Genomic DNA, 12,290 nt, shown 5'->3' with positions numbered 1-12,290 from the left:
TCTCCAAAACTAAGTCCAGTCAGGCTTGAAGTGTCCTACCTACCCCTGCCCTATGCCCCTCCTACCCCTAAAATCCTCCTCTCCACTAGGTATGGTACACTGTGCCAAGGACTATGATAGAAATTACCAACTGGTGGAAAGCAGGAGAGAAACATACCAAGTAAGGATGCTGTCCTCCCTTATCATTAAGCACTCCCCACTCCTGTCCATCCTTCACTCAGCTGCCAAAGTGATCTTCCTAAAATGGAGTTCTGACCATGTTACATCCACCCACCACCCCCCTCCACCCCAGTTAAGTCTATAGTGGCTTCCTATCACCTTCAGGATCAAAACCAAAATCATCTGTTTGGCCCTCAAAGCCCTTCAAAACCTGCTCTGCCCTCCAACCTTTCCACTCTTCTCACACCTTCCATCCTGCCATATACTCTGCAATCCAGTGACAACGGTCTTCTTGCTATTCCTCAAACAAGACACTCGGCTCCTGACTTTGGGCCTGGCCCCCTACCTGGAATGTTCTCACTCATCTCTACCTCCTGGTTCCCCTAGATTCCTTGAAGTCTTGGCTAAAATCTGCCCTTCTACAAGAACTCTCTCCCAATCCCTCTTAATTCTAGCATCTTCCCTCTGTTGGTTATTTCCAGTTTTTCCTATTAATAATACTAATAATAGTTAACATTTATATGACACTTACTATGTGCCAAGCACTGGGTTAAGTGCTTTACAGTGATCTCATTTAAAATAACAATCTCATAATCCTGTCTATAACTCAGATGGTTGTTTGTATTTTGTCTCCCCCATTAGCCTGTAATTTCCTTGTGACAGGGTAGAATTTTTTTGCCTCTCTTTGTATCCCTAGTGCTTAGCACATAGCAAAGAACTTAATAAATGCTTATTGACTGACCCATCTGTGCAAATGAGACATGAACAGAGCAAGAAGTAACACAAATTAGAATGTAATTAATAAGTGTATAAAGTTTCAAAAGATCAACTTCTTTACCAGCCCTACTCCCCCAGTTTAACCCACTGAAGCTTCAAAATTGTAGGTACCTTTAAATCAGTGTCAATGAAACATATACTCACATCTTGCACATAGCAAGCACTTAGTAAAGTTTGTGCTGAATAAAATATGGAATCCATAGAGAAGGCTTCCAGACTCATGTGCACAGCTGCTGTATTAGAAAGACCTGGGACCATAGCATATCCATTAAAATAAGCCATGACTTACATATCTAAGGCCTAAGGGAAGACAGAATAAAAACGGCCTTACCAAGTATAAAGAGAAAACATGTTGAAGAGACTGAAATGATATAACTTTTCCTTTCCTATGCTACATCAGATTCAGGGTCAGTGCCTGGAAAGAACATTCAAGCTTCCTCCTCTCATTGCTATCCCTACAGTCTACATAATTCTCTGTCCTCACCTTCCATTGAATCTGCTGGAACCTCCTACTCTACTGTTAACAAACTTCCTTTTTATCCTAGATCTCTCACATCATATATTTTATCTTCTTGCTAAAGGAAAACTGTGTCTTCCCAAAGGATCTAACATCCCTCTGGCCACCATCTTCAGTAGTTTTGTGTGTGTGTGTGTGTGTGTGTGTGTGTGTGTGTTTGGTTTTTTTTTTTTAGACAACTGGGGTTAAGTGACTTGCCCAGGGTCACACAGCTAGTAAGTGTCAAGTGTTTGGTCTGAGGTCGCATTTGAACTCAAGTCCTCTTGACTTCAGGGTCAGTGTTCTCTCCACTGCATCATCTAGCTGTCCCTTCAGTTGTTTTAAAATTATTTTTTATTTTAAGTGTGAACAAACACAGATATTTAAACATACAAGGAACAGATGATGATTGTATATAAAACTGAACTTGTTATATACAGTTTGATTTTTTTAAGTATATATTTAATTTAACAGAGTAGGGACAAAACTGCCCTGTTTGTCAGTCCAATCCTGAACTTCATTCTGCTCTTGTGTGTTTTTTTACAATGTTTCTTTAATGCTCTTTGCTTTTTTCTTTTTATTACCTACTGACACATTGAAAATGTGTCTCGTTCTGCACAAAAGTAGGGAAGGCTTCACAAACTCGCAGGTCACCTTAGCCATGCTATCTTCCCTGGACTGTTCCAGTTTAATAGGATGCTAGCAAAGTAAGCACTCGAGTACTTCCTTCATGGCCCCTAATACCCTGGGCTAGAAGAAGGAGGATCCTCCATGCTAATCCCTCTTACTTCCAGACTTCGCTTTTGCCACCATCACTCAGTAACCCCACCTTTGAAGTTCACACTATCAGTCTTTAACACCTGGCCCAAATTCTTGCCACAGTCACATACTGGCTTCCAGGTCATTCTTCCTTTATCCAAACTCCTCCTTGGCTCAGAGTTTTTCTCTCCCCTTTAACGCATTTTCTCATACTTGGGGACTTTTTTCTTGGGCATACTGTTCTTCCAATTCATCTCCCTAGTAAATTCCCATGGATTTTCCTTTTCACTCCATCCCAGCCACAGAAAGGAATGGTCATACGCTTGCTATGAAAATCATTCATAACTCTTCTGCCTCCAAAATCCAGAACTCAAAGTCCTCTCCTCCTCTGAAAAACTCCTCAACCTCTTCCAACATCTCCAACCATCCTTGCTATCCCAGGACATCACCCATAACTAACCCCAGCCCCCTATTTAGTTTTGACCTCAAGTTTGACCAATCTGGCCACATACCATCAGTTATCCTTGAATCTCTTAACCCCTTGTAATATCTCTAGTCATGTCTTGCTCAGTCAGAGACTGGATTACCAGCCTGCTGAAAACTGCTGACTTAACTACTAATCAAAATTGGCTGGCACTGCCGTGTAGCAATCCATTCCTTCTTCCCCGATTCTAGCGATGACTCCAAATCTTAGCCTGTCCTCAAACCAACTTCACCATTTCTTCCTTCCTTCCTCCTTCCCTCCACCTCACACATCTCTCAGATTGGCAAAGTTGACAAAAAAGAAAAAGGACAAATGTTAGACAGGCTGTGGGAAAATAGGTACATTAATGCACTGTTGGTGGAGTTGTGATCTGGTACAGTCACTCTGGAAAGTAACTTGAACCGTGGCCAAAAAGCTATTCAACTGTAGGTATCTTCTGACCCAGCAATACCACTATTAAACCTATACACCAACAAGATCAAAGAGAGAAAAATGACACATGTATACTAAAACATTTACGACAGCTCTGTTTGTGGTGGCAAAGAACTGAAAACTAAGAAAGTGTCCATCAATTAGGGAATGGCTGAACAAGTTATTTAAGAAATGATGAAGGGAATGGTTTCAGAGAAACCTGTGAAGACTTGTATGAACTGATGAGTGTGGAATAATTAGAATCAGGAGAATTTATACAATCATAACAATATTATAAGACAAACAGCTGTGGAGGTGATGAACTCATAGTGCACTGTTTTGCTTATCTATACATCTTTGTAAGAGGGATTTTGTTTTTCTTGCTTTCTCAAATAGGAAGATGTGAAGTAGGAGGGAGAGAAGGATCCTCATTTGAGAAAAAAATAAAACCACAAAAATAGAATTTAAAATTAGAAGAGGACCTTGTCTTCTGCTTTGATTTAAAAAGAAGCCATCCATCAGACTCCTTTCTCCTCCCCTACTCTATTCAGCGAAACGCTTTTTCATTATCCCCAATTCTTCCCCTCCCTCCTTTTCCAGTTTCTGATGAAGAGGTAAGTTCTTGCTTTGCCAATGCCAGCCCTCTACTTGTAGGCTATACTCCTGACCGCATTCCAAGCAGTCTCTCCTAGGACTTGCCCTTTATATCATTTCAGCCTTCTTTCATCTTAAATCTCTCCTTATATAACTGTTCTTTCCATATGCCTAAAATATGCCTGTTCCCCTCCTACTTAAACAATAGACACTTAACTCACATTCCCTCAAGCTGTCCCCTTCCCCTTTCTCTCTCCTTCCTTCCCTTTCCTCTCTCTTTTCTTTTTCCCTTCTTTCTTTCACAACCAAATTCCTAGAAATTATTATCTATATTCATTACCTCTATCTCCTCCCTTCCCCTTTTTTCTAAATCTCTATAATCTGACCACTGGAATGAAACTTCTCTCTCCAAGGATAAGAATGATCTCATTAACTGTTAAATCCAGTAGCCTTTTCTCAGTCCTCATTCTACTTGGTCTGTGGCTTTTGACAGCCAACCACCCCCTCCTCCTGGAAGCCCCTTCAGCTTCCATTACACAGCACTCTTGGCTCTCCTTCCTGTTCATTCCTTCTCAGGCTCCTTTGCTGGATCATCCTACTATTCCTACCCACTAATTATGGGGGTCCTCAGAGACTCTGTCCTGTATCGGCCTTTTCTCTAGTCTCTTAGTGACATATCTCATCAGCTCCCATAGCTTCAATTATCCAAATCCTGATAAGAGGCAGCTGGAGGCACAGTGAATGGAGTGCTGGGCCTGAAGTCAAGAAGACCTGAATACAAACCCCACCTCAGACATTTACTAGCTGTGTGACCACTGGGCAAGTCACTTGACTTGTTTGCCTCAGTTTCCTCAACAAGTACAAAATGTGGATAACTATCTCCCAGAGTTGTTGTAAGGATCGAATGAAATAACATTGGTACCAAATAAAATATTTTATAAGTGCCCAGCACATAGTTGGCACTATATAAATGCTACCTAGCGTGCATGTATACACACAGAACACACCTACATGAATGTCCTAAAAGCATTTCAACTCAACATGTCCCCAAACTGCATTTCTCAAAAAACAAAACAAAAACCCCTATCTCTTCACCACTGCTTTATATCTATCATGGGCGCTCACTACCTTCGTTCCAATCATCCAGATTCACAGCTCTGGTAAGAAACTCTTCTCTCTCTTCCACATCTAATCAATGGCTAGATCTTGTTTATTCTACCTCCACATCTCTCACATCTATCCCTTCTATCTATTCATGTTACAACCTCTTCCCTAGTTCACTTGGACATCATCTCTGTGAACTATTCCAAGAAGATTCCTTGGCATTCCTATTTCCAGTTGTCCCCCTCTCTAACCTACTCTCCACAAAGATGTAAAACTGATACTCCTAAAATACAGATCTGACCATGTCAATCAATAAATAAGCACTTATTAAGCACCTACTATGGGACAGACTCTATCCTACAGAAAACCATATAATACAAAATCCTCAGCCTGGCACTGAAAAAGCCTTCCAAAATCTTGCCCCCACCACCTAGCTTTCTGGAATTATTTCATACTACTTCGCATAATAAAACTTTCCTGCTGGCTGTTTCTCCATATACAAACTCCAACTTTTGGACAGGTGGTCCCCTCATGTCTGGAATGCACTCCCTCCTTAATTCTGCCTCTCTCAGGTATCCATCCAGGCTATGGTTAGTGCTCTTTCCCTCTTGAAATTATTCTGTATATATTTGGAATGCAAGGGGAATTCCCTAAACTGTAGGTTTACAGGGAAGAGAACATTTATTTGCTACTCTTTCAGATTCTCCTTAAAGATACCACCCCACTAAAAAAAGGGAAGCGTGGCCCACATTTAGGCGTCCAACAATTCATCCCCAATCACTCACAACGGGGCATTCACACTATGTGTGGCACCCTCTCTAAAGAAGAAAGCAAAAACCCAAACAAAGGCTCCATCTCTCCACAGCTTCATCAAAGTTAAGAGAACTCCTCGGATCAATCTTCTACAAAGCACTGACTAACTTGGGTCATCTGTCTCTATGAATACCCCTCGTCGCTTCTTCTGTCTCTACTGCTCTCTACATACAGCCCAGCTGGGGCTGGACGAATGTCAAAGAAATTCCAGGGTTCGAATTCTACGGTGGGGAAAACAAAACAAAACAAAACTTAAGGAAGATCAAGGAGCCAGGGAAATGAAGGGGTCTTGGGGGCTCAGGGCTCGGGTTCCAGGCCAGCGCGGCCCCAGGCCCCTCTGAGCCTCAGTTTCCTCCGCTGCACAATGAGAGAAGCTGGACTAGACTAGCTCCGAGGTCTCTGCCCGCTCCGGACCCTTCGGGTTCCCGGGGCTGGCTCGGCCAGGAGTCAGTCCGGGGGCTCGGGAGGACGCGGGCCGGGCCGGGGGGGCCAGGCCGGCTCAGGCAGCCGCACCTCCGACCCCCAACGCATAACGCAGGACGAGCCAACGGCGCCGGACACAATCACGACCCGGACCCCAGCGCCGCCCTCTGCGCCCGGGAGCCCGAGCACGAAGGCTGCCCTTGGGTCTCTAACTGTCACGGTCACAGACACCTCGGCGACCCCCGACTCTCCCTCGGAAACCCCCGGCAGTAGCCGGCTGGCGACTAGCTTACCACAGCGCCTCTTCCCCGCGCTCCTTAATGACGTCTATCCATCCCGCCCCCCTTGGAGGAGGGGCCTGCGCAGCATTGGAGTGCGCATGTTCCAGAGGAAAAGCAGGGCGCGGGGGAGAAAAGCAAGATAAGCAGTGGGAGGGACGCGAGCCAAAGGGAAAGTGGGTGGGGCTTTTGTGGTGTGGGCATGGTCAAACAGGGGAGAGCCAATCCAGAGAGACCAACCTTTCAATGAAATGTACCAAACTTGTCTTGGCCGTCCTGGCTCTAGCCCTGCCTCAGAGGCCCAGGATAGTACAGGGACAAGTTTACCGGGTTGGGGCGTCAGGTCTTGGGGTCGAATCATGGACCTGGCCACAATTCCTACCTGCGTTACAGTGGCAAAGTCACTTAACTTGGCTGGACCTCAGCGGCCTCATCTATAAAATGAAGGGGTTGGATGTACCTCTTTCTGGGTTTAATGAGCATCTCCTTGAAGATGACTCATATCTCTGTATCTAGTCGTGTGGTACTCTTCATGACCCCATGAGCCATTGCACGCCATTGCAGGTCCTTCTATCCTTCACTATCTCCTGAAGTCTGTCCAAGCTCACGTTCATTGTTTCCATAACTCCATCTACCCATTTCATCCTCTGCTGTCCCCTTTTCCTTTTGCCTTCAGTCTTTCTCAACAGAAGGGTGTTTTCCAATGAGTCCTCATTATGTAGCTAAAGTATTTAAGCTTCAGCTTCACTATTTGATCTTCCAATGACTAGTCTGAAGTAATTTAAATATTAACTGATCTGATCTCCTTGCTATCTATCTAGGGGACTCTCTAAAGCCCTCCCAAGCCACAAATGAATTGCTGAGCTCAGCTTTCCTTATAGTCCAACTCTCTAGCCATACATTGCTACTAGGAAAACCATAGCTTTAACTCTACTGACCTTTGTCAGCAAGGTGATATCTCTGCTTTCTAGTATGCTTTCCAGATTTGCCATAGCTTTCCTTCCAAGGAGCAAGTGTCTGCTGCAGTGATCTTTGAGCCCAAGAATATAAAATCTGACACTGCCTACACTTCTTCTTTTTGCCAGGAAGTGATGGGACCAGTTGCCAAGATCTTAGTTGTTCTTGTTTTTAATGTTAAGCTTCAAGCTAGCTTTTACACACTCCTCTTTCACCCTATTCAAGGCTTCTTAATCCCTCTTCACTTTTTGCCTTCAGAGTGGTATCATCTGCATATCTGAGATTGTTGACATTTCTCCTGCCACCCTTAATTCCGGCTTTTGATTCATCCAGCCCAGCATTCTGCATGACGTACTTTGCATATAAATTAAATAAATGACAATAAAGTGACAATATATAGCCTTGTCATAGTTCTTTTCTGATCTCAAACCAATCAGTTGTTCCACATTCAGTTCTACTGCTTCTAGGCCCATGCACAGGCTCCTCAGGAGACAAGTAAGCACTTACTATGTGCCAGTTAATGTGCTAAGGGCTGAGGATACAAAGAAGGGCAGAGAATATAGTCCCTGCTGACAAGGAGCTCACATCACCACACATCCCATGTACCCCTCCCCCTCCTTTTCCTTCTTTTACATAAGGAGGGAAAAGTTTAGAGTTGGATTTGACTTGCATTCCCCTTATTATTAATTATTTGGAGCAATTTTTCATGTGGTTGTGAACACTCTGCAGTTCTTTTGAGAACTGTTTGCTCATATCGTTTGACCATTTATTTTTTGGGGGAATGGCTACTTTTCTTGGATACCAAACCCTTATCAGAGAAATCTGATACAAAGATTTTCCCCCTATTAACCACTTCCCTTCTTATCCTTTAATATTGTCTGTGCAGAAACTTTTCAGTTTCAAGTAATCAAAGTTATCAATTTTATCTTTTGTAATTGTCCCTATCTCTTGTTTGGTTAAGAATACGCCTCTTACCCATAGCTGTGGGAGGTACACGATCTGTATCTCCTCTAACTATTTAATGTATGATCTTTAATATTAAGGTCATGTATCCATTTAGAATGTATTGTGGAGTGTGGTGTAAAGTGTTGGTCTATCTAATTTCTGCCAGACTGCTTTCTGTTTTTGCCAGTCATTTTTTTAAATTAAATTAAGGAGTTTTTCCCTAAGTAACTTAGGTTTTCTACCTCATCAAACAGTGCATTTTTGAGGTCTCTTGCTTCTTAATCTCCCTTGTCTATTCTGTTCCATTGAACTGTCTATTTTTTAACCAACACCAGATGGTTTTAATGACTGCTGCTTTACAATATAGTTTGAGGTCTGGAAGTGCTCTTCCCCCTTTTCATAATTTCCCTTGATATTATTGGGGTTTTTTTGTTTTCCAAATGAATTTTTTTATAATTTTATCAAGCTCTGTAAAATATCCTCTTGGTAATTTGATTGGCATAGCATTAAAAGTGAAAGTTAGTTTTTGTAGTATTGTTATTTTTATTATATTGTCATAGCCTAGCCACGAGCACTGAATATTCCTCCAGCTATATAGAATATTATTTAAGGAATGTTTTGTAATTGAATCTATGGAAGTCTTTTGTATGGTCTGGGAGGTTGATTGCCAGATATTTTATGCATTTTGTAGTTATTTGGAATGAGATTTTCTTTTCTGTTATTGTTTCTTGTGTTTTGTTATTATTATCTAGAAATTCTGTTGATTTGGGGGAATTTATTTTGTAGCTTACAACTTTGCTGAAGCTGTTGATTATCCTTGGGGTTTTCCAAGTACATCATCTTTTTTCAGTCTTTTCAGAAAGTCAGCTTTTAGTGTTATGTATCATTTCTATGGGTTTTTTGTTTCCGATTTATCTATTTCCCCTCTAATTCAATGTCTTCACGTTTGTATTTATTTTAGGTTTATTTGTTGCTCTAATTTTTTAAAATGTGTATTTCAGTTCATCAATCTTCTTTTTTTCTATTTTGTTAATGTATTGTTTTAAGGATACGATTTTCTCCCTGAAGACTGCTTTAACTGCATCCCAGAAATTTTGATATGTTGTTTCATCATCATAATTTTCTTTTACTTATTAACTGTTTCTGTGATTTATTCTTTGGCCCACTCATTATTTAAGATTTCGTTGTTAAGTCTCCATTTGGGTCTATATATTTTGTTTGAGGTCCCTGTACCAATTTCTATTTTTATTGCATTGTTGCAAGTGACATTTAACAAAAGGATAAACTGAGGCAATTCTCCACGCAAGATATCATTTATTAACAGGACATATGACTTGATAATAAAGAATGGGTCATTGAGGGCATAATACATTCTTCTAAATATAGAACAAAGAACAGGACAAAAATTGTTTAATTGGCCAGCATTACATGGGTGAGAGATTATGATTGGTTTACATCAAAGAGAGTAGGCACAGTCCCCAAGTGGGATAACAAAGACCTCTGTCTATCTCTAAGATATGCTTTTGTGAATTTGATGGGTTCTACCTGCATGCCGAGGTCATTGATAGGGTCAGACTTACCGGAAACTGAGGAATTAAATAAGACCACATTAATTGTTAAAGAAGGGACAAGGTAAGGTAGTTCCAGCTTCTCAAGGATAGCCCACAAACCTTTATGCTGAGATGATGTTTTATGAGAGTATTGAGAACAGAGTTTTTCTTTAACTGGCAGTCATTGTGGGAAAGCTTAACTCTGGTATCTAACTTCAGAGAGAGGGAGGCTGAACTTTAGCATACATAAGCTTTTTCTCTAAGAGACAGAGAAGAGGCTTAGGATTGTTATATTGAACACAGAATATGGTTACAGAATAAAATCACAGGGTAAAATCAAGTATAAAATAGAGGTTCAAGAATTAATTCCTTGGGCGCTATGGTCTGTAGAGGATGTATTTGATTATTTCTGCCTTTTTATATTTGTTTGCGATGTCTCTGTGTCCTAGCACATAGTCAATTTTTGTAAAAGTTCCATGTGGTACAGAGAAATATGTACATCCTTTTGCTGTCTCACTTAGAAGACACAAGTCTTTTAACTCTAGTTTCTCCAGAAATTTGTTTAGTTCCATGTTTTCCCTTTTGTTTTTCTTTCTGTTAGATTTATCCAAAACTGATAGAGAGATGTTAAAATCTCTAGGAATGATAGTATTAGAAATTATGTCTATGACATTTGGAACATATAAATTTATTACTGTTGATGGTTTGTTACATGTGGTTCCATTCAGTGTAATATAGTTTCCTTGTTTATCCCTTTTTATTTTATTTTTTTGGATGTTTGTTTCTGCTTTGTCTGATAGCATGATTGCAACTCCTGCTTTTTTGGATTCACTTGATGGGTAGCAATTTTTTTTCTACCCCCTCAGTTTTATTTGGCACATTGTCTTTATTTTTAATATGTGTTTTTTGTAAGCAACAGATTGTAGAGTTTTGTTTTCTTATCCAATGTTGTGCACAACTAGTTCACTCGGCTACAGAGCCTACCTAGGACCTAGGATTTCCCAATCACCTGAAGAAGCTTATCTTTCACTCTGAGCACGCATTGATGAGGCAGGAGAAAAGATGGCAGCAACTCCGTTTATTTTTAGCAAAGCACTTACTTATACAGTAAAATAACAGGAACTCTTTCTCAAGTTACAATGATGTATAACCCATGCTGTGCTCAAGGACAGTGCATGCACAGTCCGTACACTTACCTACTACCAATCACAAATACACTGTTAATGACTAATGAGTAACTAGGGAAGTCAGAGATGCATAGGACAGAGCACCAAACCAGGAAACTTACCCATAGGTCAGTCACCCGAGAGGGGCCTCCGCCCATCAGTGAGACCTCATGAACAGCCTGTGGCCCTCTATATCCTTACAGATCCCTAACAATCCAATCTCACTTTTTTTATTTTATTGGATTGTTTAGTCCATTCACATCTAATATTATAAGAATTAGATTTATATTTTCCTCCATTTATCTCTACAATCAAGGGTTTTTTCAAGTTATGATTTTTCCCTTCTTCTGCTATAAATACAATATTATGTTCCTTCAGTTACTTTGCTTTAGTCTTTTTTTAATCTGGTCTAATCCTCAATGGCTCTCTTCCCCTCATCCCTGATCCCCTCTTCCCATTTGTTATCCTTCTCCCTTTAGGGTTTTGCTTATTAGCTTCTCTCTCCTACTCTTATCTGGCTATATATTTCTATCTATATCTCTCTCTCTTTTCTCTCTCAGTCATATAGATTCTGTCTTCTTCTCTTTCCCTTTAGCTAGTCCTGTTCATTAGTTTTTTTTAATTTCATTTTTTGCACCCCTTTCAAAAAAGGATTTCCTTTAGTCTTTTCATTATTTCTCTTCTATTTCTGTTTACTCTGGACTCTCATTTTCTGGTTCATGGCCCCTGTAACCACCTGGTCTCTCTTGTTTGTCTTTATTCTTCATATAATCAAAGTTCCCTAGGTATCCATTGTAGGCTCTGCCCTCTAGGCACTTTCTGCCACTGCTTTGTTGGGATTGCCTGATGGATTCCCCTTTTCCACTATACCACTGTTCCACTTTCCATTGTTCTCAGAACAATGCCAAATTTTGGGTGTCAGAGAGGATGCTGCAGTTTGGTAGGCATCCTCCCTCCCCACTATTCTCTGACCTATACCCTGTTCTTGACTTTTTCCTTACATTTGCCTGGAAATCTTCTCCCTGGGTTCCACACTCCCCAACTCACAGGGCCAAACTCTTTTCCTCCTGGGACAAGTACTTTTCAGGCACCAACCCCCCCCCCATCCTGTATAAAGTCCTCATCTTCCTTCACCCATAAAGGCATTCATCAGTGGAAGCCCCGCCCACCCCTTTCTTTCTTCTCCTTTTCTAACTTTCTCCCCTCCGCCTCTCCCATTCCTCTGTAGGCGCTTCTCTTTCTGGTACCACAAAGTTCACCTTCCTCTCATAGCCAGTCCTTGATTTGACTGTAGCACCTTACTCACTCCTCTCTGTCCTCTGATCCCCTATCCCCTTTTCACGTACCTTTCCATATTGTAATGTTGTTCCACAA

At 41.2% G+C, this 12,290-nt stretch overlaps 1 protein-coding gene across 9 annotated transcripts in view; it reads right to left on the bottom strand.

Moving 5' to 3' along the window:
* ATG7 (autophagy related 7) overlaps positions 1-7,339 on the bottom strand; it is a 250,217-nt gene extending 242,878 nt beyond the window's left edge. For 3 of the 9 annotated variants that reach the window (XM_020981053.2, XM_020981050.2, XM_078152204.1), the window contains exon 1: positions 6,314-6,411. The gene's annotated coding sequence lies outside the window, so the exon portion shown is untranslated. Of the gene's footprint in view, positions 1-6,313; positions 6,412-7,236 lie in introns of those variants that run through there. The other 6 variants (XM_020981056.2, XM_078152205.1, XM_020981054.2 and 3 more) reach the window with 4 other exon arrangements.
* Between the last annotated feature and the right edge of the window lie 4,951 nt (positions 7,340-12,290).

Source organism: Phascolarctos cinereus, unplaced genomic scaffold, assembly GCF_003287225.1.
Source record: "Phascolarctos cinereus isolate Bilbo 61053 unplaced genomic scaffold, phaCin_HiC Scaffold_4;HRSCAF=312, whole genome shotgun sequence".
NCBI classification, from domain to species: domain Eukaryota; kingdom Metazoa; phylum Chordata; class Mammalia; order Diprotodontia; family Phascolarctidae; genus Phascolarctos; species Phascolarctos cinereus.
This window is presented reverse-complemented; position numbering and strand designations above follow the sequence as displayed.